Source organism: Ornithodoros turicata, chromosome 1 (assembly GCF_037126465.1).
Source record: "Ornithodoros turicata isolate Travis chromosome 1, ASM3712646v1, whole genome shotgun sequence".
NCBI classification, from domain to species: domain Eukaryota; kingdom Metazoa; phylum Arthropoda; class Arachnida; order Ixodida; family Argasidae; genus Ornithodoros; species Ornithodoros turicata.
The window spans coordinates 153,240,973-153,266,544 of record NC_088201.1 but is presented as its reverse complement, the minus strand read 5'-3'; the positions used below and the strand labels follow the sequence as shown (position 1 = coordinate 153,266,544).

At 46.0% G+C, this 25,572-nt stretch overlaps 1 protein-coding gene across 1 annotated transcript in view; it reads left to right on the top strand.

The window, feature by feature from the left end:
* The first annotated feature begins 11,466 nt into the window (after positions 1–11,466).
* The window catches only part of LOC135371193 (uncharacterized), a 74,562-nt gene continuing 60,456 nt past the window's right edge, over positions 11,467–25,572 (top strand). Inside the window, exon 1 of the mRNA XM_064605254.1 lies at positions 11,467–11,566. The gene's annotated coding sequence lies outside the window, so the exon portion shown is untranslated. The remainder of the gene's footprint in view (positions 11,567–25,572) is intronic.

The window sequence follows — 25,572 nt, the reverse complement described above, 5'->3', positions numbered from 1 at the left end:
TGTCTTTTCACTTCCTCTGTAGAAAACTTTTGCATTAATTTATATTTCAGATATGTCGTTTGTTTGTGGCTTCTGCGAGTAGAAATTATTGTTGCAAAGTTATCACAAAAAATCATGCAATTAAATTTGTTTCTCGTTTTTGAATGACTATTGCTTCTATCATTCAAGAAACTTGATTTTCTCTCTTTCTTTCACTGTCTGTTCACTCGATTGATATTTTGTGACTTGGGAATTATGTATGCATGATTTATTAGTTGTGCCTGTCGATTTCACGACTGATTAACAATAATCTGAAATACATTAAATTTGCAACATTTCCCGTTTTGATTGAGTATGGTTTCCGCTGATGATAGCATAATATTTCTCGCTTGCTTAGATAATGTTTGTCTAAAGCCACTTTGTACTGATATTGATGTCATCCCCATATTATCGTCATCATGTATCTCTCTCTCTCTCTTATAGTTCTTTTTGTTTGCTACTGTTTGTTTTGATAGAATTCCTAGTGTGTTCTTAAGAATTGAATAATGCTTACATCTATTTGCAATAGTTGATGAATAAAAAATTTTTCCTTTGTGCAAACTTGACCGGTCCTAAGAATATTCCCCTTTCGAGGAAAGAATGTGAAAGAGAGAGAGAGAGTCCCCCACCCCATAGATTGACAAAAGACGTGCAGTGTCTTCGCCTTGGGGCGTATATATATATAGAGAGAGAGAGTGACCCCGCCAGGCTCAAGCAGGAAAATATAGCTGGCTTGTTTGTAATGTCTACTTTCTGTGTGTTGGATACATCCGTCAAGGTAATGTTTATAGTGTCTGTTAGAATGAAAATTGTATAGTCTTCGACTAGATTAGATCGCAAGCACGATCTCATGATAGTTCAAATGATAGATTTCCATTTCAAGTTATTAAATTTGTAATGTATCTTGTTTTGATAGATGATTTCGCTATTATTTTCCTGCATGTATCTGTTTACGCGTTGGACGATGCACCGTTTAGAGTATTTCTCTATTCTTCAGCGTTAAGTCCGTGCTAGTCACAGTATTAAATTTGTAATGTTTCTCGTTTGATACATTCTCTTTCAATTATTTTCCTGTATGTATCTCTTGTTTACGTGTTGGAGGATGCATGGTTTGGCTCTCTGTTAGTGTTAGCTATTGATCGTGTTTCTCATTATTTCCTTGCATGTGTGCTATTCACATCATAAGAAATTGATTAATTGTGTCGTGTTAGAATATTCAACTTAGCTTCCCTATTGTGCTTGAAATTACTTACACCTAACAGAACTTGTAATTAAAACTCTACTATTGCAATCATGGTTCTCACGTCTCTGACATTTTATAATAAAACATGTAATTTGATTGTAATAGTATTGGTTAAGAATATCTTCTTTGATTAAATCAGCTGCTCCATTTTAATTCTGATTCATTGAAAACTTGCGTGTATGATTACCGTTAACACAAAATATTGTGTTTGATGTGTGATACCTCTTCAATGCTATAGCTTCGTACCTGTAATAAGTAAGTATATTCTTCATTATGTGTATTGTGTTGTTTCTTCTGTTTCATGTTTTTTGGCTGGGTTTTTCTCCTTCGCACAGTCACAACATAATTCCTGCCAATATTCGCTTTAATAAATATACTTTATCTTGTACTTTTGTGTGTCATTCTTCATTGCATGTCTATACTTGCATGTAAACTGCCTACTGCGCGGCTGTTGTATCGAAAAAAATGCCTGTGAAGCTGGCCCAGGTGTGATGGTAGCATTGATTGGCTGTGTTGGCAGCCTGCATGTCTATGCTTGCATGTAAACCGCCCAGCGCGCAGCTGCTGTAGCGGAATAAAATCATGAATGAAGACGGCTCAGTCGAAAAAAAAACATGAATGAAGTCGACGCAGGTGTGATGGCACCGTCGCTTGGCAGGGTTGCCGGTGTGCCTGTCCCTGCTTGTATGTAAACCGCCTACCACGCGGCTCTTGTAGCAAAAAAATATGAATAAAGTAGGCCCAGGCAGAAAAATTGCCAAAGAGGTCGGCCCAGGTGTGACGGTATCACCGCCTGGCTGGGATGGCAGTGTGCATGTCCCTACTTGCATGTAAACCACTCACGCACCACCTGAAAAAACTTGCGAACGAAGTCGGGCCAGGTTGAAAAATACGCGACAGTAAACGAACGCGCGGCCCTCCCCCAACGTGCCAACCACCGATCACTTCATAAGAATCGGATTAACTAAATTTGTCTCCTGTTGGAATATTCAAGCTAGCTTTCCCTATTGTGCTTGAAATTACATACATCTATCAGAACTTGACATTAAAACTCCACTATTGCAACGATCGTGCTCACGTCTCAGACTTTTTATAATAAAACTTGTAATTTTGATTGTAATCGTATTGATTAAGAATATCTTCTTTCATTAAATGTGCTACTCCATTTTAATTCTGATTCATTGAAAACTGGTGTGCATGATTACCACTAATAAAGAATATTGTTTGATGAGTGCTACTTCTTCAATGCTACTGCACCATACCTGTAATAAGTAAGTATAATCTTTGTTACGTGTATCGTATTGTTATCTTCTGCTTTAGGTTCTTGGCTGGGTTTTTCTCCTTTACAAAGAGTCACAATATAGTTCCCGCCAGTATTGACTTTAATAAATATATTTTCATGTGTATGGCTTTGCATGTCTATACTTGCATGTAAACCGCCCACCGCACACCTGTTGTAGCGTGAAAAAAAATTGCGAATGAAGTCGGCCCAGTCAGAAAACTGACGAAAGATGTCGGCCCAGGTTGAACAATGCGCAACGATAAGTGCATGCGCAGCCCTCCGACCACCGATAAGCGCGCTAACAGCCCTCCGCCCACGCGCCGCTCGACACGCGCAGAAAAAAAAATCGCGAGTGAAGTAGGTCCAGGCGAAAAAATGTGCGACGATAAACGCATGGGTAGCCTTCCGGCCACGCGAAGCCCACCGGTAACCGCTTGAGCAGCCCTCCACCCGAGTGCCGTCTGCTGCGCGCGGGAAAATATTCGCGAGTGAAGTCGGCCCAGGGGTCAATAAACGCACCTACCAGTGGGCCCGCTTTTACCTCGGCATGCCACAGTACTACTCACGTCCGATCACTCCTTCACAGAAGCGTTCGCAGAATTCGCGGTCACTCGTCCAGCCGGCGCGCTCCTCTGCTATGCTCAGCTGCTATGCAGGAAGGACCGCCTTGCAGTGCGAAATTGTGTTTATGGCACTTAACAGAGAAACAGAATTAAAATTGAACATGTGAGCGTCTAACACTGAAGAACAACATGTAAAGAACCCCAGGAAACATGAAAGGCACTTGCAGGGTAGTAATCTAGTGCACCCTGGCCAAATTAATTCTAATGCATTGCGGCCATGGGGATTTCGTCGATTTTTCCACGGGGCCCATGTTTAGGCTATGATTGTTCGACAAATAAATTGCTTTTTTTAATTATGATCTCCTACATCTGGCTGAGTACGTCCTTTGGGCCACATGCCAGTCGCAGCACAACTTGTGCTAACCCTGATGCACGAAGGGATTTCAAAGATGAGACCCAGACACCGATCCCCTCTTCTATAGTCTCAGTATTATCGTAATACACATGAGGTGAGACTTTACGGCCGGTCCGAAGTAGTTCGAACAGCAAAGGGTCATTCTTTGCTGACCTCGAAATGCTCACACAATGAGCAACCTTGCCTCATTGACTGCTTCCCATAAAAATGATGCCGTTTTACATTTCATATCGGTTGTATACTAAACTATACAACTTGATAAGACAGTCCACTTGACCCATCAGAGTCCGAGACGGGCGCAGTCCCGCGCTTTTTTTCTGGAGGTTTTATTGTTTAATTTGGGAGGGTAGAGGAGGAAACCTAACGTGTAACCTGGCGTTGCAACAAAGCGGTACTAGTCACAGTATTATATTTGTAATGTTCCTCGTTTTGACAGATTGTGTCGCTATTATTTTCCTGCATGTATCTGTTGTTTACACGTTGGATGATGCAGTGTTTAGAGTGATCCTCCATTCTTCAGCGTTAACTCTGTGCTAGTCACAGTATTAAATTTGTAATGTTTCTTGTTTTGATAGATTGTTTTTCAACTATTTTCCTGTATGTATCTCTTGTTTACGTGTTGGAGGATGCATAGGTTTGGCTCTCTATTAGTGCTAGCGATTGATCGTGTGTGTCATTATTTCATTGCATGTGCGCTATTCACTTCGCGAGAAACTGATTAACTGTGTCGTGTTGGAATATTCAACTTACCTTTCCTATTGTGTTTGAAAATACTTACATCTAACAGCATTGGTAATTGAAACTCTACTATTGCAATCCTGGTGCTCGCGCCTCAGACATTTTATAATAGAACTTGTAATTTGATTGTAATCATATTGATTAAGAACACCTTTGACTAAATGTGCTACTCCATTTTAATTCTGATGCATTGAAAACTTGCGTGTATGATTACCGTTAATACAAAATATCGTGTTTGATTCTTTTTGTGTGATACCTCTTCAATGCTATTGCTTCATACCTGTCATAAGTACGTGTATTCTCTATTATGTGTATTGTATTGTGTTTCTTCCGTGTGTCTCTTCCTTCTTTCCGTTTCATGTTTTTGGCTGGGTTTTTCTCCTTCACACATAGTCACAACATAATCCCAAGCAGCATACCAATATTGGTCCAATATTGGACCCATATGGGTTGCCAAGATTGCCAATATTGGCCCAATGTGGGATGCCAATATGGGACCAATATGGAGAGTGCAACTAGGCTCCATATTGGACCAATATGGGCTGCCCATATTGGCAAGCCCATTTTGTGCCAATATTGCCAATATTTCTGTGATAACACCAACGGGGAGCCCGTGTAATAATAAAGCACTATCCTGTATAATATTCACCACTGATAATACTTTTATCTGATTTTTGCTTTTTTATTTCTGCGAATCTAATTGATCCACATTGCACATGATTGCAAAAAAACAGAAAAAACACGGCATCGCCCCCCCAAAAAAACTAAGAATTACGCCCGCCTTGCTGAAGGATATAAGCAGTACCACGGAACTGCCAATGCTAAAGATCCCTCTCTCTCTCTGTATTGGCATCAGAGCGGAAGACCAGCCACACAGACTGGCTCCCTCTAACGTTTCACACGGACTAAACTAAGGCTACGTAGATGCCAACTCTAGAGCAATATGACCTCTAGATTAATATGTGCGCTGGACGTCACCATGCAACGAACGAATATTCGCGGAAAGCTGCGAACGTGACAACGGCACACTGTACTTGGCCACCTAAAAGTGAAGCACATACGTACCTCTATCATCTTCAAAGAGGACCGAAGATGTCTGCCACCGTCTTGCAAAGTGCACAGCTCCCAGCACAGCTCTCTCTCTCCGAAGAGCGCGACGAACCCCTGCTCGAACAAGATTTAGCACTTCTGCTACACTACGGATGCGACCACCCTGTGCTGCAATGCAGCGAGAAATCCACACCTAGTAGTTAATCTCAACTGCCAGAAGGAGGAACTGTTTCCTATCGCGATGCGGGACGGGAGGCTGAAAGAGCGTTTGAATGACAGCCCACCGAATGCGTGACACACCGAACAGGACTTCAACTTTGTGCCATAGCATATCGGGCACAAGGCACTGATGAAACGCGTGTTCCGCAGTTTCGTGACAAGCACAGAATGGACAGAAAGGAGTGGTGACTCCGTACCGAGACGGTCCCGAAGCGGTAAAACACCGTGTGCCAAGCGCCATTGCAGGCTAGCCCGACGTGCCGCAACCTGCCGGGGCACACCAAGGCCCACAGCCGCCGGAGGCATGGGAAGAAGCTCCAAGAGGGATTTGTAAAGTCGCTTTACAGTCCAGGTAGAAATGCGTTCACCTGGGTAGGACTCGCGCAGGCGCCGCATGGAGGAGGCATACTCCCTGAGGTGGGATGCGACAAACTCAGACCGAGGCCTACTCAGCGAAAAAGCCGAAAAAAACCTGACATCAGGACCCAGGAGGAACTGTAACAGATCATGAGCAGGGTGGCACGGCTCCATGAGCGCATCAAAAATACCTTTAAGACCAAGGGCGAAACACTTGGTCTTCATATGTGGAACCCATAGGCCACCTAACTCCCGCTGCAAGCACATGCGGGCGCGTGACACCCATTCCACGCTGCCACCCCAGATGAAACGAAAAGCTGTGTGAGTAGCAGCTACCAAGATCTGACGAGGGGGAATAATGACACTGCCATGGTACCAGTACTTACTGAAAAACCATGAGGCGGCAAGACGGGCTCGACACGTGATAGGGAGCACCTAACCTCTGAGATCAGCAAGAACGGGGACACTGCGCTGGTGCACCCTCAGCCATGAGGACGGCGACAGTCCGCAACTATTAAAGTTATATCCTAGTATGCGAACATCGTCTCTAACAGGAATGCCAAAGGGCGCAGGGCACGAAGGAGTAGCATTAAGGAAGAGCAAAACACTCTTCGACCGATTAATGCGCGCATTTGATACGTTGCCACAGGCATCTAGAACACCTAGGACAGCGGCAACAGAAGCTTCATCTCTAAGTATTAGAGACAGGTCATCCGCGTACGCAAAAAGCGGAAGAGCTGTAGAGCCAGGTAGTTTGAGCATACGTGAAGGAAGGAAAGTTGCAAGAGGCTCCAAAAGTGGACTAAAGACCATGGCGTAGAGAGCAGGAGACAAAGGGCAACCTTGCCGCACACCTGACTTTATTGGAAAACGGTCAGACAGAGCCCCATCTAGCCCAATCGTAGCTGAAGCTCCGGCGTACAGAGTTCTGACCCAGTCAATAACAGTAACAGGGAAACCAAAAGCGTGCAGGACCTGGTACATGTACCCGTGGTGCACCCTGTCAAAAGCCTTCTCTTGGTCAAAAGAGGCCAAAACTGCAGGTTGGATGCGACTATGAGCCCAATAAAGGGCATCACGCAAAGCAGAAGCGTGGAGCTGAAGGGACCGTCCGGGGACAGCGCAGGCCTGCAAAAGGAGGAATAACAAGGCCCAAAACGGGAGAAATTCGTTGCAATAGCGCGTTAGAAATAATCTTATAATCCGTATTCAATAGAGACACGGGCCTATAAGCGTTCCGATCGTACTGCAAGACTCGTCTTTGCAGAGCAAGATAATAACGCTGTCGCGCATGGAAGGACACAAGAGACCGCCCGCCAAGCAGCTATTGAAAAGGATAGTCAAAGGACGGGACAAAGTCGACTAGAAGCATTTATAGAATTCGGCAGGAAGTCCATCAGAGCCGGGAGACCTCCCAGTGTGCAGGGCCTTGACTGCAGCCGAGTATTCAGCTCGCGTAAAAGGGTCGGCGCTGAGAGCAAAGTGCTTTGCACAAGGCAAGAAAGAGCGGGCCTCCTCAGTGGGCAGGGTCGCAGCGTCGTATAGGGTCGCAAAATGTTCTCGAAAGAGCGACCTAATGCCATCGGGCTGCCCACAGACAGACCCGTCAGACGCCGACAGCTCCCCAATGACACTCTGAGGGCGGCGATAGTAACGGCCAAGGAGGAGGCGGGAACAGCACGATTCCCGTGACCAACGCTCAACTGACTGGAGCGAGGCAGGGAGGAGGAGGAGGAGTGTCGTTGGGAGGAACCCGAGAGGTCTGCCTGCCTGATTAGGCGGCATGTTTCTCGGGAAGGGAAAGGTGGTGGAGAGGAGGAGAGGAAAGGGTGAAGTGGAAGACCGAGCGGAATCCGCTCGGGGGGAGGATAGCTGCGTCCATGGGCCGACTTCAGGGGAACTGTGCCGGCATACGCCTATTACACATCTGAGGGAAACCCAGGAAAAACCCCAGACGGCACAGCCGGCCGGCGGATTCGAACCGCGGACCTACCAGTCTCCAAGCGGACGCGTTACCGCTGTGCCACCGGAGCTGGTGGGAGCGAGGCAAAGCGATCCCAAGCCTGCATTTGCAAGGCAGAAATCCTTCGCAGGACTTCCTGTATGGCCTCGTCATTTCCAGGGCTCCTAGACCCCGGATGGCGCAGTATAGATAGCACCTGCCGAAGATGCTGCATTAGCTGCCGACCCTCACGCGCACGTCTCACCCGCCACTGACGAAAAAGCCTCGCGGCCCCGATCTTCGTCTCCTCCCACCAGCCTGGCGTGAAAGGAGGGGACACACAACAAGCCTCAAGCCATGATTTCACATCATTGCGAATTTCAGAGTCTTCCAATAGCGTGACAAGCAGCCTCCAACATCCTGATCCTGCGCAATATTCTGTGAACTAAAAATTTCCAACCCGCCCCGAGACTACAAAGGAGCGAAACACTTTCGTGACGGTGACGGACATACGCCAGAGCAATTCACACTGCTTGCAGCAACTTGAAAGCACCTAATTTTACAGAAGAGCCATCCCTTCCTATCAGACATTGTGTTTTTTACTTGGCCTGCCGCAATTCCGTTATCATTATAGCAACCAGCGACATTTTAGCCCTATGAAATATTCGTTCGAGCTGTAGCGCATGCGCATTAGCTCTAGGACGCGTGATTTCGCTCAAACAACCCGCTCGCTCTCAGTCGGCTCGACCGATTGGCATTGGCATCGCGAAGGAAGATGGCGGCTATTTCCAGAACGTGGAATGTTGAGTTGTCGAATTCTAGCGAACGTTACATTGGGATTGGTAAGTACGTTGAGTGTTTCGAACAATGTGTATCATCTGCGGGAAGTTGTTGGATGTAACAATGTCCTGAATTGGGTATTTCACACGCTTCAACGTTCAATCTTGCCGTGCTGCTTGGGCATTTGTGCAACACGGGTATGTACCACTTTCTGTATTTTCAGTCAATATGAGGTGTACGCGTGCAATATGGGGCCCATATCGTAAGGATTTTCCCAATATTGGCCCAAAGTGGGCAATATGTGGCCCATATTGCCAGGATTTCCCCAATATTGGCTCAAACTGGGCAATATGGGGCCCATATTGCCCATTTTCAGCCAATATGGGGAAAATCTTGTCAAAACGGTTCCCATATTGAACCCGTATCGCCAATGACCAGCCAATATAGGCCCAATATTGTGTGCTGCTTCACATTCCTTACACTATTGGCTTTAATAAAGATATTTCATATTGTATTTTTGTGTACGGCAATCCTTTGCATGTCTATATTTGCATGTAAACCGCTCACCGCACGGCTGTTGTAAGGAAAAAAAATCGCTATGAAGCTAGCCCAGGTGTGATGGTAGCATTGCTTGGCTGTATTGGCAGCGTGCATGTCCCTACTTGTATGTAAACTACCTACCATACGGCTGTTGTAGCGAAAAAAAATTATAAATGAAGTTGGCCCAGGTGCAAAAAATTGCCAAAGTCGGCCCAGATGTGACGGTATCAGCGTCTGGCTGTGGTGATTGTGTGCATGTCCCTACTTGCATGAAAACCGCTCATGCGCCACCTGAAACAAAAAATCGTGAACAAAGTCAGCCCAGGCAGAAAAATCACCAAAGAAGACGGCCCAGGTTGAAAAATGTACGACGGTAAACGAATGCATGGCCGTCCTACCACTGATCACTTCACAAAAATCTAGTTAATTAAATTCGTCTCGTGTTGGAATATTCAATTTAGCTTTGCCTATTGTGCTTTGAAATTACGTACATCTATCAGAACTCGTAATCAAAACTACACTATTGCAATGATTTTGCTCACGTTTGTTTTTATAATAAAACTTGCAATTTTGATTGTAATCGTATTGAGTAAGAATATCGTATTGATTAAAGGTGCTACTCGATTTTAATTCTGATTCACTAAAAACTTGTGTTCATGATTACCATTAATAAAAATATTGTGTTTGATTGTTTCTGTGTGATACCTCTTCAATGCTATCACTTCATACCTGTAATAACTTATTACAATGTATGAAGTGATAGCATTGAAGAGGTATCAGAGGTATCAGAATACACTTACTTATTACTAATAAGTAAGTGTATTCTTTGCTACGTGTATCGTATTGTGTTTCTTCCGTTTCGTGTTTTTGGCTGTGTTTTTCTCCTTCAGACATTGTCACAACATAATTCCTGCCACTATTGGCTTTAATAAATATAGTGCATCTTGTACTTTTGTGTATGGCTATCCTTTGCATGTCTATACTTGCATGTAAACCGCCCACCGCACCCCTGCTGTAACGGAAGAGAGTTTGCGATTGAAGCAGTCCCTGGCTGAACAATGCACGATTATAAGCGCATGCACAGCCCTCCACCCACCGATAAGCGAATGGGGAACCCTCCGCCGACGCTCCGCCCGCCGCGCGCAGAAAACAAAATTCGCGAGTGAAGTCGACCCAGGCGGAAAAATTATGCGACGATAAGCGCACGGGTAACCCTCCGGCCACGCGCCGCCGAGTGGTAAGCGCCCGAGGGCCGGTCGCCGTGCGCGGGAAAAAGATACGCGAGTAACGTCGGCCCAGGGGTCAATGAAACGGCCGGGAACTAATCCCGCTTTTGCTTCTGCCTGCCACAGTACTACTGACGTGTTACCCCTCAGCCCTCAAGCGTCGACTTTTGTTCGCACATTTTTTGTATGTCACTTGAAGAATATTACACAATGAGTGTGCTACCAAAATGTGGGGCTTTTTTTGTAGCGCTTATTTAACTCGCCTCGGTACTTCATGAAATTTGTTAGTGTGTTGTTTTAAATGAGTATTTTGCTTCTGAGTACTTTCGGGATCGGGCAATGGCAACTGAAGATGTGTCATTAGGGAACATTACTAACAGGAGCATTAACGTGGACGGCGAAAGAAGTGAGGTGCGCATATCGCAGCACACTTAATCGCAACGCCATGTGATCCTGCAAAGACATTGCACAGAACTAGGTGAGCAAGCGTTTTCGTTGTGTTCTTTGAACAGCTATAGAACCAGAAACAGACCAACATTTCTGACAACAGACTGGCTATTTTCGGGACGCACAGTTAAGAAATTACGTTGCGATTTATATTCGCCGATAACTGCAGGCTAAACTATGCACAATCCAGAAACATCACCGAAAAACGCCGATTTCGTTCAGACAAATAAACCCCCAAAGATATGCCGAAAATAAAAATGAGTCCATACTGATGACTTTCAATCACATAGGCATGTTTGGTGTATATTGCTCAAAGAATGCTGCCCGGAAAGTCCTGCTTGGAAGATTATAGTTCTACCGGGAAAGCGTTCCACATCTTGCCAGTTCATGAAAGGTGAGTTCCGTAACTTACGCACTTTCTGAACACAATCCGCCATCGTTAATTAAATCCTATGCTGACAGCAGCTCTCCTCGTCATCTGCAAACCGTGGCGTGGTGCCCTACATAGACGTTCCTAATGTCAGATAGGATCACCAATAAATCATCTCACTAATACAGCTGTTAGGAAGAAGATATCCTGTTACGTAAGAATCGCTCGTTATTTTGCGTAAGAGACTCGTCTTGAAACTATTCTTGCGCATAAACCCTCCTTGGTTCACGCACACCGTACATTTATTTGGAGCCGCGGGTTCAGAACATGATTGCCCTTGCGATCACCGTCGTCGTTCTTACGTATTCGCAGCTGTGTGAGTAAAACCTTCCTTTACTGTACATTGCTCCTTCTTAATCTCGCGCCTGCATCTCTACAACATAGTGTGCGACGTCTCGGATCGTTTGAAAGGACGGTCGTACCTGTTCCGATCGATTTCGAAAACTATAGTTTACTTTTATTACCCGTGGGCCATTGGCCACTTTGGCACATTGGCACACACCAACTCCCACGCAAAATTGTGGCGTAGTTTGGCCATTCTTCGATGGAACACTTGGCGAGAGCACACGCTGGATGTGGAGTGTGTCCCTCTTTCTGGAAAAAAAAAAGAAAAAGAGAAAATGTTAGCCACTAGGAACCTAGGAGGGCGCGACCTCCAGAAATTTCAATGCTGGGACGGTGTGAGCGTCTCATATACTAGTTACGTGGCGTGTGAGCGGCGCTTTCCCTCCTCTGATCGCCGCGGTCACACTCCTAGAGAATAAAACTGTCCTGATAAGGACTAAGGCAAAGATTGACCAATGAACAAACGCACAGATATCTTGAGTTGTCTGAAATAAAGGTAAGCAATGCTGTTACGGACGAGAGGGAGTCATCACTGACGAGCCTTGTGCAGCTTCAGATTACCCCAAGAGTTGACGTAACGATCTATTTTGTGTGCGAGCTCAATTTCCAACATTTCAACTTTTACGCGAAATTCAGTGTTGCTATACTGATTTCGAATTTACAGAAAACGAGGGATAGGGAATAGGTCGCAAGCAGCCCATATACAGGGTGTTTTAGTTTTATTCGTTACGAAATATTTATCGAAAAAGATAGCGGAGAAAAATCGATGCCGTTGTAGCAGGTGGATTATACCGCCGCAGCCGAACATACTGTAGAACAGCATGTGCAACTACTGGACAAGTAATTAGCTAGAATTCATTGATAAACTTGCTACATTGATCTTTTCTGGGAAATATTTCTGTGATATAGCAGTATTCAAGCCAGTCATCATTCAATTCCACCGTCCTTACTTGACACACTGTGAAGCGACCGCACTTTTCGCTTAACTTATTTCGCTGTTCGAATGGGCCGAAAGTAAAATTCAGCGCTTTTCGACCGCTAGTCGTGGTGGCGGTGCTGGTGAAAGGTCTCGCCGTTGTTGGCCTCACAGAGGTGGGCAACGTCATGACTGATGCCCAAGGGAATGTGCATCCTGGGGAACTGTGAACTTCTAAGGGAACTGCGCCCACATATGTCTGAAAGCGTCTGGGGAAAACGCAGGAAAAACCCCAGACAGGACGGCCGACACCTGGATTCGAACCCGGGAACCTCTCAGTCTCGACGTGACATGGACAGCACGCTAACCACTGATCCACGGGAGCCGGTGCTTTTCGTCCGCAGAAACGACGCGACCTTCACCTTAGCTGGGACGGAGACCGGTCTCCGACTTGCGCCTACTTCAATCAGCTCCAAAGTCGCTCCAAGTCGCTTCAAGTCGCTCCAAAGCACGTCCCCTCTCGGTTTGTCTGTCGCTCTTTCTGCGCTCGAGTAGGGCATAGTTCTGGTTTAGGCTCATTTGCGCAGCGAAATTTGGCAATTTTATCTCGAAGTACGTTCGCTTCATAGGTTTTTTACTACGGACCATGGATTTGAATATTGACTCCAATCCGGCTAGCCCACATTTACCAGAAAACGTCTAATTTATAAGTTCATTAATGAATTTTAGCTAATTAGTTGTCCAGCAGTTGCATACGCTGTCCCACAGGATGTCTGCGTGGCCGTATAACCCACCTGGTGAAATGACATCTATTTTGCTCAGCTAGTTTTTTTAAAATAAAAATTCTGCAACGACCAAAGATAAAAAAAAAACACCCGGTATACCGACACGTATCGTAAATGTAAAGGAGGTTTCAGCATACAAATATGTTTAACATTCATACTATAATATGTAAAGTGAATTATTTACCACATCGAGGTTCTGGACAGACCTTGCTGGTGTCAGGCCACATAGGTCATGCTTTGCTGCTGCACTGGCGCTGGCTCTGAGAACGGTCGAAGATAAAATTACGATTGCGAAGCCTATCGAAGAAGACATTGTCGCAAGTCAGGTAGCCTTCCTAGTAGCAACACAACATGCAATTCCACCGATCGTGTATTATATTCCGATGCAGCATATGAAATTACGCGGTTGCTCTACTTCATGAACATTATGTGGCAGACGAGCTGCTACCCTGTGTGACAGCGGAAGCGTATCACCATTTGCAGGGAATTATGCATACGTCATTGATCTGTCGTTGATCTGTTGATAGTACAAAGCAGGCAGACAACTAGGTGCTTCCGCGCTTTCGACAGCACCAACGTGTGTCAGATTCCACTGGCTGCACCAGACGTACACTCTAAATCCCACACCCGATATGTACCGCATGAAAGAGGACCCGCACCTGGGCCAGGCGGTACACATGAGGTGCAGTCCTCAACCAGCAGGTACAGTCCGCGACCACTGCGAAATTCAAACGGTACAAGGGCTCCGAGACCCATCCGTACCGGCTAGATACCTTTTAAACGCGATCTATAGCAGCTGTACCTCATGTGTACCGCGTGTTTCCGGCGCATGAGTACGAACGCCTTCTCACGATATCCATGCGCTGCAAAAATATTTGGTGGGATTCCGAATACCAGTCTATAAATTCCCTTGTGCAGCAGTGCCGTAATGAATGAGCACTATCATTCTGTCAAAGAAGTACAATAACTAGAACCCATGACCGTGAGGGATCGCATGTTTGGGAAGAATTCGTTTCTTGCAACCGCTGCAAATCAGTTTGTTTTGAAACGTCGGGGAGCGAGGACGAGTCTGCTCGGTCTTCGAAGAAATTCGTTCGACGCTTTCAAGATTGAAGTCATTTAAGGTGCGTATTATATCTCTGAAGTAATTATTCGTCTTCACGACGCATTTTCGTTCATCTTCGCTCTGATTCCCTGTGGTCCTGATCACCGGCATGCTGGACACAACGACTGAGGGACGGAGAAAACGAACTTTGTGCTTCATGCACGAACGTTGATGCGTGAATTAGAGGAGCCGAGAGTGCATTTTACACCTGGATTAAACAAGCAAGTAGGCATGTTTTTCAGGCAAGCTATTTCGGTTGTTGGATTTTTTTTACATTGTATTTTCGTTCCTAGGTTACGTCAAGCGATGTCGTAAATGGGTGAGTCAATCGTCTACTGTGGTTGGTGTTACGTTCTGCGGAAGAAACGGAAGTTGGGGAAGAACAGCTATCCAAAGGTGTGGAAGAGATAAAGAAGCGTGACCACAGAGCAGCTGCAGTGGTGAAGGAGAGACGCAGTGGTCATCGTTCATCCATATACGGTGTGCCCCGTGTGTTCGGCGTTTGTGCATCATGACAATGCACGCTCGCGATGGACAAGCATCAATTCTGAAATGGATATAATTTTCGAATAAAGGTATTTGTTTGTTATATTTATCGTGCAGCGTAGCTTCCTGGGGCTGTTAATATATCGTGGAGGAGGGGAACCACCCCGACGGGTAGGCCTAAATCGCTGCGCGCTATCCGTTACATGTACCGCATGTGAGGGCGCATGTACCTCTTAATTTTAAGAGGTACATTTTTTAAAAAATGTACCTCTTGGCCAAGCGGTACTTAACCGTTACATATGCGTTACCTGATTTAGAGTGTATTTAAGACGACAACAATTAGGCCATTTGGACTTCAAGTTTCAGCATATGCCTTTCGGTTTTGACAACGCTGCGCAGGCCCTACAACATTCAACTGACTTTATAATCCGTGGACTCCCTTTCGTCATCGCGTACCTTGACAACCTTCTCATTGATAGCCAGACCGAAGTGCAGCATTTCGAACACCCGTGTCTGGTATTTCGACGACTTCAGAGCCACGGTACTACATACAATGCATGGTATATCTAAACTGGTAGCGAAAACAAGCGAAAATACCAAATCAGACCCATCGGCAAAGCAACCAGCATGAGGCGCGAGCGATCCTGGTGCGACCGTAAACAGAAAAGCTTTACAACATGGGCATGGCTTGTGTGTGTACTAATAGGTTATTCATAATTCCGTGTTCCGTTAATTCATTCCGTGTCCTGCTCCCATTGCGCATGTGTCACAGTGGGCGTGTTTATCCATGCATCTCTGTAGCCGTGCCGTGTGTCCGTGCGTTGTAATACGGAGTTCGTAGACTTTTTTGGGTTAAACAGGAAGCGACGTTCACATCTCGGAGCTGTAGACAAAGATCTACACGTGTGAACAGATGAATACAATGCATCCCCTGTTGCTCGCCTCGCGAAAAAAAAATTTCGTCACTGGACGAACGGCCATGATAGCGTGAGTGTTAGCAGGAATCGGCTCTGCACCAACGATGTCATGTTTTGTTGCAATGTACCTATAATGGCCACTCATTGAATAAATGCAAACGTCTAATCACTACGTGTACGTGTAGCTCTAGGTGAGAAATGAACCTTAAGTGAACCTTCCTAATTTTTGTGTGGGCATCACGATGCCCTTCTGTTTGGAGTTGTCAAAATCTGTGATAACTGTATGTATTTCGAATTTATATATTTAATTAAACCTGCACAATAGGAACAATCCGGGGTAGTTGGTATAGGATCATGATGACGAATAGCAGCAAGAAGACGAGAACAGGGTAGAAGTAGACAGGGCGACTGCAGTCGTCCTGTCTACTTCTACTCTGTCCTCGTCCTCCTGCTGCTATACGTCACCATAATTAAACCTGATATGATTTATTTTTCTGTGTTCTCGTCTGGTGTTGTTGCCTGGGTGAGGAAAAGGGAATACACTGCAAACAACCCCAAGAACACAATGTCATCCCAGGACCATCCTAAGGTTGTCAGATGGGGACAGGTATGGCATCCCTAGGATGTCAAAATCTGATCCTCAGAATGTCATAATACTGCCACTTTGGCATATGAGATGACGTCCCCGAGGCTGTCCCTCGCCCATCCTCAGGGACCAATTTAGGACAGTTTAAGTACACATGAAGGACAATGCTTTCCGTCAATTCTCTGCTTTGATTTGTTTTAGGTATTTTGTGTTTTCTGGCACGCACATCCGCCAAGTGCTTACACAAGTTGCACCAAATTGCAATGACACCAAAGTTATGGGAGCGTTTTTGTTGTTCCTGTGGGAAACAGAATCTTGTGAAGGACACTAAGTCTGAGAAATCCTCATAAGGGTGGGACAAGCCTTAAGCTTGCCCACTCGGAAACCCACTCCGAAAGGTACTAGAATTCTCTTCCGAAGCCGAAACAGATACCATTTGTTGCTTACAACGCGTGCCTCCGTAAATACGGGAGTCCTGCTAGCCTGCTACGCAAAACGAAGGGTGAGCACTCAATGCTTCTTTCGATTACGCAAAGAAGAAATACTCAAAGCGAGGAATCGATTGAAGTATTAGGTTTGCCTCATTCCAAAGTCTATGTTTCTTACTCACGTTGTTTTGAGATATTCAGGTAGGAACTTTGAAAGTCAAAAGTAGTGCGACAGCATCGCGCGTTTCTGTTCTTTCCACAAGAAATCGTTCATGTATCATAGACAGTCATTCTTTTTGGCGGCAGGGAATTTTACGCTGGGCCACCCTTTATTTAAGAAAAATCTCAGTCAGGTCCCAGGATCGGCCCAAAAACAAAACAAATGTGTTTAGGGAGTCTGAGCACGTAAACTAAACAAAATACTATTTCTCGTCCCCCTAGCTACCCGCAGGGACGGGCACAGGATGTACCTGAATGACTCTTCACGGACAGTCCGCAAGTGTTATCCTCAGGACGTTATGGGCATACACCTCGAAGGACGAGGACACGATGACACTGTGGGGACATGATGAGGACCATGTGTGTTCTTGGGGAAAGTGCGCGAATGTAAACATGCCATGGCTAATTATGCACTACTTATTATTCATACTGCTGACGTCATCTCTGACGTCATTTATTTACAATCTTAGTAGTCCGCGCAACGGATGGGTGGCGCTGACCATATCTATCATGGCGCCATTCTGAAGACACATGGGCCTATGGGAGTTGTTCTACCTGTTTAGATATACCTTGTACAATGCGCAAAAATCCAAGTTCGGCAAATTGTCTCTGGGCTTTTTGGTTCATCACTTCTCTGCCGAAGGTATCCCCCCACTGCTTGATAAAGTGTCATCACAGACTTCCCTCGTCCATCGTCATTACGTCAAATTCGTCGTTTCCTGGGACGCATGAACTTTTGTCACAATTTCATCCGAGCCTGCGCTGTTTTGGTTGCCGTCGCAATTTGGAAGGAGAGAAGGAGACGGCGCGTGGAGAGCGCGACGCGGCGTCACCTGGGGCCACTAGAGCACTAGAGAAACAAGTTTCACAGTATCGCCAGCCTTTTCCCTCGGCGCAGAGATGGCCGAATCCACCCACGTGACTGTGATCCGCCATATACCTTCCATTTATTTATCCATTTGGTTATCTTTTTTTACAGGTAATTGTCTACGTCCGTTTGTCTGTACACACAATAATAATAATAATATAATTGGGGGTTAACGCCGCGAGACAACTGAGATCATGAGCGACGCCGCAGCGGTCAGTCTGTGGATTGCTTTTGCCCATCTGAGGGTTCCTTAACGTGCGATGAAAGCTCATCACATGGCACACCGTATTTAACGTCCCTCGAAGAAGACGGCATGATCTATCTGTTGTTGTGTCTAAGCAACTTGTAGCCTGCCACCAAGTTGCTAGGGTCCTCGGCCGGAATCGAACCTCATCTGTACACAAAGTTCTTGCTGTACTGCCCAGGATCGTCTGCACAGATAATCTCCCGCGACTTTACATCGAACTGCATTTGTAGCAGAGCGTTAACACGGTTGGCCCATTTGGCGTGAAAGGGAAATGGCGGCATTGCCTTGGTTACGTGAGGCGAAGCCGAGTTAAGCCAAGCGGCTGGCGGTACTGTGAAACGTGTTTTTCTAGTGCTCTACTCGGCGTTAAAGTGAAACGCACCGCTTCGAAAACATTGTCGCCACTGGCGCAGTTGCTATAAATGTCCTGAGTTGGCTGCGTGATATATGAATATTTGGATGCTCAGTGGCCTTCGAGAACTGACGTCAGTCTTCCTTCGCGCTGATTGGGCAAGAGTCATTTCATTCAGGAGCGAGGATCCGAACGGCCGGTCGCCGGTCGAGCAGAGGAGAAAGGGAAACGATAGACTAGACCTGTCCAGCCACGCGTGTTCTCTCGGACTACAAACCGTTCTAGTCGCAGACGCCAGCGGGTGGTTTCGAGGATTTTGAATGCTTCAGATTTATAGTCAGTGGCAACTTAAGTCCTACAATTGGAACCGCCCACTCATCCGTGGAAGGCTCCTGCGATTCGCTACTAGACTTTGCACGACGTCCCCGCCTCGCGATGTAGTGCTGGCTCTCTCTCTCAATCTCATGGAGGAAGGAAACACAAGGAGCGGCCTCTCCGACAGTTTTCTATCGGGACGGGCGTAGCCGGCTTCGCGTTGCATTCAGGGATGCTTCTGTCTACGACGTGACCGCTCATGATCCTCCAGACAGCATGGTGCCAGCAGAGCAGACGACGCGAGCTGTAGTTGTGTCACAGTCACCGTGGTCACAGTTCAGATGGCAGTATTACGTTGAACGCGTGCTTGCACTTTATTTGTGCGTGCTCAAATGTTTACTGTTCTATTAGAAGACCAGTCACAGTGTGCAGAACGCAAAAGGACTACGCGGGACCGGAAACGTCACGTTTGGCAACGGTCACTTCCAACGTATGTACGTTCCTTGATTAAGTGGTAAAGAAGGCCGTTCTCAAAATACCGTTAATCAGATTTGTACAACAACAGAAGATATGAAATGAATCTGCGGCACAGTTTGAGGTCCCCAATGAACAATTGAAGATGACTCGAACAGACACGGGCGACTAAAACAGCTTACCGAGTACTTGCGAACAAAACGCGTTCCCGTGACAGAGCTGCTTTCAGTTCAACGAGAGCCGCAGCCATGACAGGAACACATTACCATACGTCGTTTCAACGATGGTGCTCACATTTTCACAATAAATTACTTTCAAACAGCAAAATCATACAGAGAGCAGCGCGAGAAACAAAGCCTTGCGAAACCGAAACTTTAGATGGGATCATGTGGTGGACAGGAAGCAATGGCGATTTTGACTCGAGCGACCGCTAGAGGGTGGCTACGCTAGTCTGGCGCGAAGAGCCGCTCCTTGTGTTTCCTTCCTCCATGCTCAATCTCCTCCTAGTCCCCACTTGGCCGCGCGGCACTACATTGGCGCGCGCGGAGCGATTCTTGTGTGGTGGCGGGGTAAAGTGTATGACTTATGTTGTCACTGACTATAGATTGTGGAGAACAGATAATGTGAAAACAGAATGTCAAATCCAGCTGATTATCACAACACCAGAGAGACAGGGAATCCTTGTATCTCCAAAGGACGTTGAAATCGTTCGTGAGGAAGTCGGCACTCGTTCCGATGTCCAGCAGGTAAACGGTAAGACAAGGTTGGGTACTTTTTGTTACTGAAGGAAGTAATGCAGCTTTATCGTGGTGACGTATATTACGTACACATTTACACGTCACTCTGTACGTTACAGGCGTTTCAGTGAGTTCCGTAACTTGTGCGTTTCGGATAAGCCGCTAATCAAATTATATGTGTGGCTAAGCTAGTTGCCACTCACGTCACAGCCGTACATTCACTGTGACATACGAACATTTGTGACACGTGTGCTTTAGTGTCCAAATACGAAATCAACATCGATTGCCTATTCATAACAGAGATTATCGTTCAGAGTTAGGCATTATCAATAAATTGTGTTTTATTTATTTTTAGCGCTCCCGCAGCCATCGGTAACAACTACACACCTCGCCCAGCTGTTTTTGAAAACTGTACACCTGTACATACTGGGTGTGCGATCTGCAATTGGCTTTTGAACTGCTCTTCGGTGTTGAAATACCTACAGTTCCAGTGAAGCGTGTTACAAGACGTGAAAAGATATGTACTATAACTTTTTCGAAACAGTTGGTGAGGACAAATAAACTTGCTCTATCAACCGCCATCGCCTTTTGTTTCTCTTCTTTGGGACAACACGTACGTTACTCAACAGCAAACGCGGAAGAAAAACAGACGAAGCTGGGAGGAGGGGAGACGAGAAGAGACGAAAAACGAAAAACCCGAGGAGAGAAGGGAAAGGAGGTTAGGACAGCCGGTTTTTCTGCGCATGCGCACTTGGCACAAGCGTTTTTCACGTGCTGTGGATCTCGACCGCTGTGAGTGGCTCCTGGAGATCACGTGGTTTGGGAGCCCGCCATTTTCCCTGGACCATTGAGTCATTGGGAGCTTCCGGTGGCCGGCGGCGCGTTGGCACTCGGCAGTGCAGCTGTGGTCACCAACAGGTTCAAATGTGTCTGCGTGGGCGCGCAATGGGTTACGAAAGGTGTGCGGAGGAGCGGCGGCGAAAGAAGGCCGAGGCTGCAAGACGGCGCCGCCAAGCTGAATCAGAGAAAGCCCAAGAAGCTCGCTTGGCTGCGGATGCTGTCTTGCGCTAGCGTTGTGTAGGGCATGGGCACCGTCACGGCCCGGGGAAGGGGTCTGACTTCCACAATCGTAGGGCTTGTGAGTAGAGCCAACGAAGTAGCGGCTGCAGTGGGCGCACCACCACCCCAAGGATTCCGCGCTGTCTCCGCTCCCCCCCCCCCCGATTGAAAAAAATCCTGGCGTTGCTCCAGGTCGAGTGAAGGGTTGTGTAGCGTTGTGAAGAGGAGATCCCAAAGGGTTCCTGAGTTTTAATGCGAACTAAACTAATTTCTGTCGGATCCACCAATGTCTCGCCGATTATTTTTCTCCCGGAAGACGCCGCTAGCCCAGTCACGATACAGTACCCTCGGCAAGAAACTGCTCGCTGGCCACGCTGGCGTGCCTCCTTTTCGGCACCTAATCGAGGGTAGGCATTTGACAATCAAGACCACTTTCACCTTTCAAAATCAACACTTCGCGTGAGATTCGACATGTCGCTGGCATGGCGGACCTTCGCCACATCAAAGGAAATGCGAACGTCGCGGCTAACGCACTCAGCCGTATTGACGCACTACTGCACTTTTGTGTCCTCTGTCTCGAGACAGTGACGGTTGTGGAGAAGTTCGACGGAGAAACGCAATGGCTATACATCTGTCGAACTCTACGGCCTTGATGCTCCGAGAAGTCGCTTTTCCAGATGCCAACCTCGCCCTTCTATGAAACACTCTCGTTGACCCTTCACTCACCTCGACATTCGTGCTTCTATACTTCTTCTTACTAACCGCTTCATCGGCCTTGGCGTTTCCAAGGACATCTGCCGTTGTGCGCGAGCTTGCAGGCCCTGCCAGGTCAGCAAGTGCCGCCACCGGCATACGTCGCCGCGGCTCCACGAGTTCCTTTCACGAACTCGACGTTTTTCCAAAGGTCCAGAACCAGCAGAGTCAACACCGACTGCTGGTTTAACGTACAAACTACGTTGTGTTATGTTGACTAATGCTAAACAATGTTGTATGTAGAAGGAAAGCACTGAATCAACGCTCTTCCAACTGTACCTGGTCAATGGTGGATTGTGAAGTAGAGCTGAATTGTAGATATACGCAGCAAATATTTGCGTTGATTCTACATTGTAGCGTCAACACATTGTCATCGTTTATTACTAATGTAAAAGTTATTGCGTCTTCAGTCAACATACCGCACACACAATTTGTTCGCACGGTATTTTATTTTTACAACCTAATGTGCCGTTCGCATGTACAGTAAGCTCTGTTTGATGTTGTATTTATATCATGCATGCCTTCATTAATCTTTATTTTATACCCTCATAGCCACGCCCTTTTTTAACCATGTTTGTAAACGACTCATCACGTATCGCACGATAGTCAATAAACAAAGAGAAAAACATATTTTACCTTTCCCACGGAAATTATAATTATCGGTCACGTAGGTTGAGTGATATAATAAGAAATGAAGGACCCAAAAAGACAAGCCGAAGCGTAACTGCAGGGGAGGCACAGTGAGCGGGCTTCGCCACTGCGCAAATAGTGTCGCCGCTGGCATTTCCCGCCAAATTCCCGCTCTGTGCTTTTCATTGGCTCCGGTCCCCCACGTGATCTTTCTCGACCATGATTGGCTGAGGCTCATTTACCGGTGACATTCGCTCGCGTTCGCTTCCTCTAAGGCGACGACTTATCTGACCGTTGTGCTGCTGGCGTTCATGTGAGCAGACGTTGATTTCCTCGTTTCGTTTCGTGTATTTCGAAGATGTTCGAGCCGGAATGAAAGGTATGCAGACAAACGTATGATACATATCAGTGATCAGACGTTTAACACTGTCACCTAACAGTGTGCATAACTGAAGTACGCCTTGTCCCGTATTACATCACTCTCTGCCGGTCATGTGTCAGGTACATTTCAATGTGCTATCCTCTATCGGGTTACTAGTTGCGTTTTGTTCAGCTATTTTAAAATGTTTGATGTGTAGCGCACTGCTGTGCATGAAAAGGAAAAGAGCATGTATCGCCTACGCCTGGTTCTCCGAAATTTGTCATTAGCAGACACGCCGTTGCGTAACGGACTAAGGCTGATAGCATATCTCACATAGCGTGTTCATCCAATTAACGTTGCTTATGCTCTCCTTTGACATATCGTTAACAGGTTCTCTAACTTTTTTTCATTGAGACACATCTGTACGCGAAAATTATATCCAGTTGTGCTAGGATGAAAAGAATGGCTCCTGCGCCTCATTACGTGCTATGGGCATAGTAATATCTACTTTCTCCAAGCCGAATAGGTTCCTTTAATAATCGTATAATATGACAGTCACGCTTTCTGTTGTTCTGTAGTAGTTATTATATAATTATTTATTCTGCAGTATCCTGTAATCATCGTGTAGACTTACTTTCATTCATGTTTCTTCTTGTTTATACGCTTACACCCAAGCAGCACAATGTACTGAAAGACGAGTGCAATAGGGGTTGACGGTATGTATCTTGTCGACGTTCTTTACCGTCAAGAGTCTGTTCAAGGCCTTCCACCTACCCGTCCACCCCTATTGCACTCGACTTTCAGTACATTGTGCTGCTTGGGCAGTGTCAATAAATTTGTACGTGTGCATTCCTTGGTTTTCTTGATTTTCAGTTCCCGCTTTCTGATAATATTAGCACATGACCCGGCGGAGCGCCGGGAACAGAGGAGAGGGCGAATGAAAAGAGAGGGCAATGGAGAGGTCACGCAGCGCACATGCGCAGTTCGATAAGCGCGCGCTTTTTCGCGCTAGATTCTGGCTCTGCCTTGGCGATTCGCTACGGATGATGACGGGGCCGAGAATGGCGCTGCTTTTCGTGGCGAAACTGTGGGAGCTACAGCTGCACTGAAGTGGTAAATACGTCTGCCTCATCGCCATCGACGTTCCTACCGCAGTACCCAATAGGCAAGGAGCCTCATCGTGGCGGTTCGGTAGAATACGGCATTTTGTTACACGGAAGGGGCTTTGAAACTTCAGGACCACGCGTATTTTGTACTCGAATCTCTAGAGCATCGAGGCAGTACTGGCCAGTACAGTGAACATCTACGTTGTACATAACAACGAATGTCGTGGTGTGCGAGAGGTAGCGATCCTTTTTTTTCTCCTGCTTTGGAGTTGAGGTAAGTTTTCGTTCTGTCTTTTGCATCACTTAAGATTTGTGTATTGTTTTTTTTTTCAATAATCACATGTAGTAGAAGTGTGGAGCAATAACAGATTAATATGCGAAGTAAACAGCTATCGTTTTCTTTGCCTGCAGAGTTTTGTGGGTATCACTGGCGAATTCATGCGAACTGTGGGACAATGTCTGATGCGTGTGTGATATGTACTTTGGCGTACATTGAAATAGTACGTAGCGCAGTTATTTTAGATGTTGCATACTGCATAAAATACATGTATATTTCTTCACATCGCTTTGATTCAGGGACTATTTAGAAGTTCTTGTGATATCTGCATTAAGGGCGATGAAAGCAGCGGTGGCCTATTTTATGAACTATGAGCAGCCGACAAGTTGATAAGATTGACCCAGCTGCAGTTGTCTTTGATATAAAAGGAAAACAGTTACCTTTCCATATCTAACTGCACTGTTTTTCCTTTTTTTTTGTATGACCGCTAATCTTGCTGTAGACTGAGCTGGTTGCGCGTTTCGCATTGTTTAGTGAAATATCGCTTCAGTAATAGTCGTCAGAAATCTTAAACTGCGTGTGTTTTTGTCACATGGGTGGGACGTCTGTCTAGGTTAATAGAACACGACTGTTTTACAGTAAGCACACACACCCAAGGACAGCATGACGCACGTGTAAAGCACCTGATGTGTCTACAACAATCAAGAGCAAGGCATAAACCAGAATACGTCGCTTGGGTCTGTCAGTGATTAGGCTCTTTCCGCATCTAACCATCTCATCAGCTTCTCCCGGAGTATCGAGAGAAGCTGCGGTAAGTTACTGTCAGGCATTTGTTCCCACTTTGCAGAATGTCTTTTCTTTACGGCTATTTATGGCAGTGTTTGAGCTGCTATCCCAAATAGATGGAATGAACTGTATTATTGGTTATCTTACAGGGATGACCATCACCAGGAGGCGTAGCAAACATGGGATTATTATTAGTAGTATCACCAACATCAGTGATTGTCTTTTTTGCACATTTTTCACTAATTGCTTTAACATTTTAATAAACGTGCGCATAAAACGATATGCCACTCATTGTCTTCGTGATTATTCATTATTACACACTTTATTTGGACACATTTAGGTTTCAGGATACCTGCGCTTCTGCGCCAGTACAACTGGAACTTTAAGGTAACATAGTAGAAAGAGTCAGTAATAGACAACATGGAATTAACAGTAATTCACAACATCTCATGAGTGTTATATCAGCACAGAAAAAAAAAACGTAAACGTAGAAGTAGCTTTGTAAAATTATGTTGATTCACCTTGTTTTTTGCGGACATTTTTGCACGCTATCGCAGATTCTGCGATGAA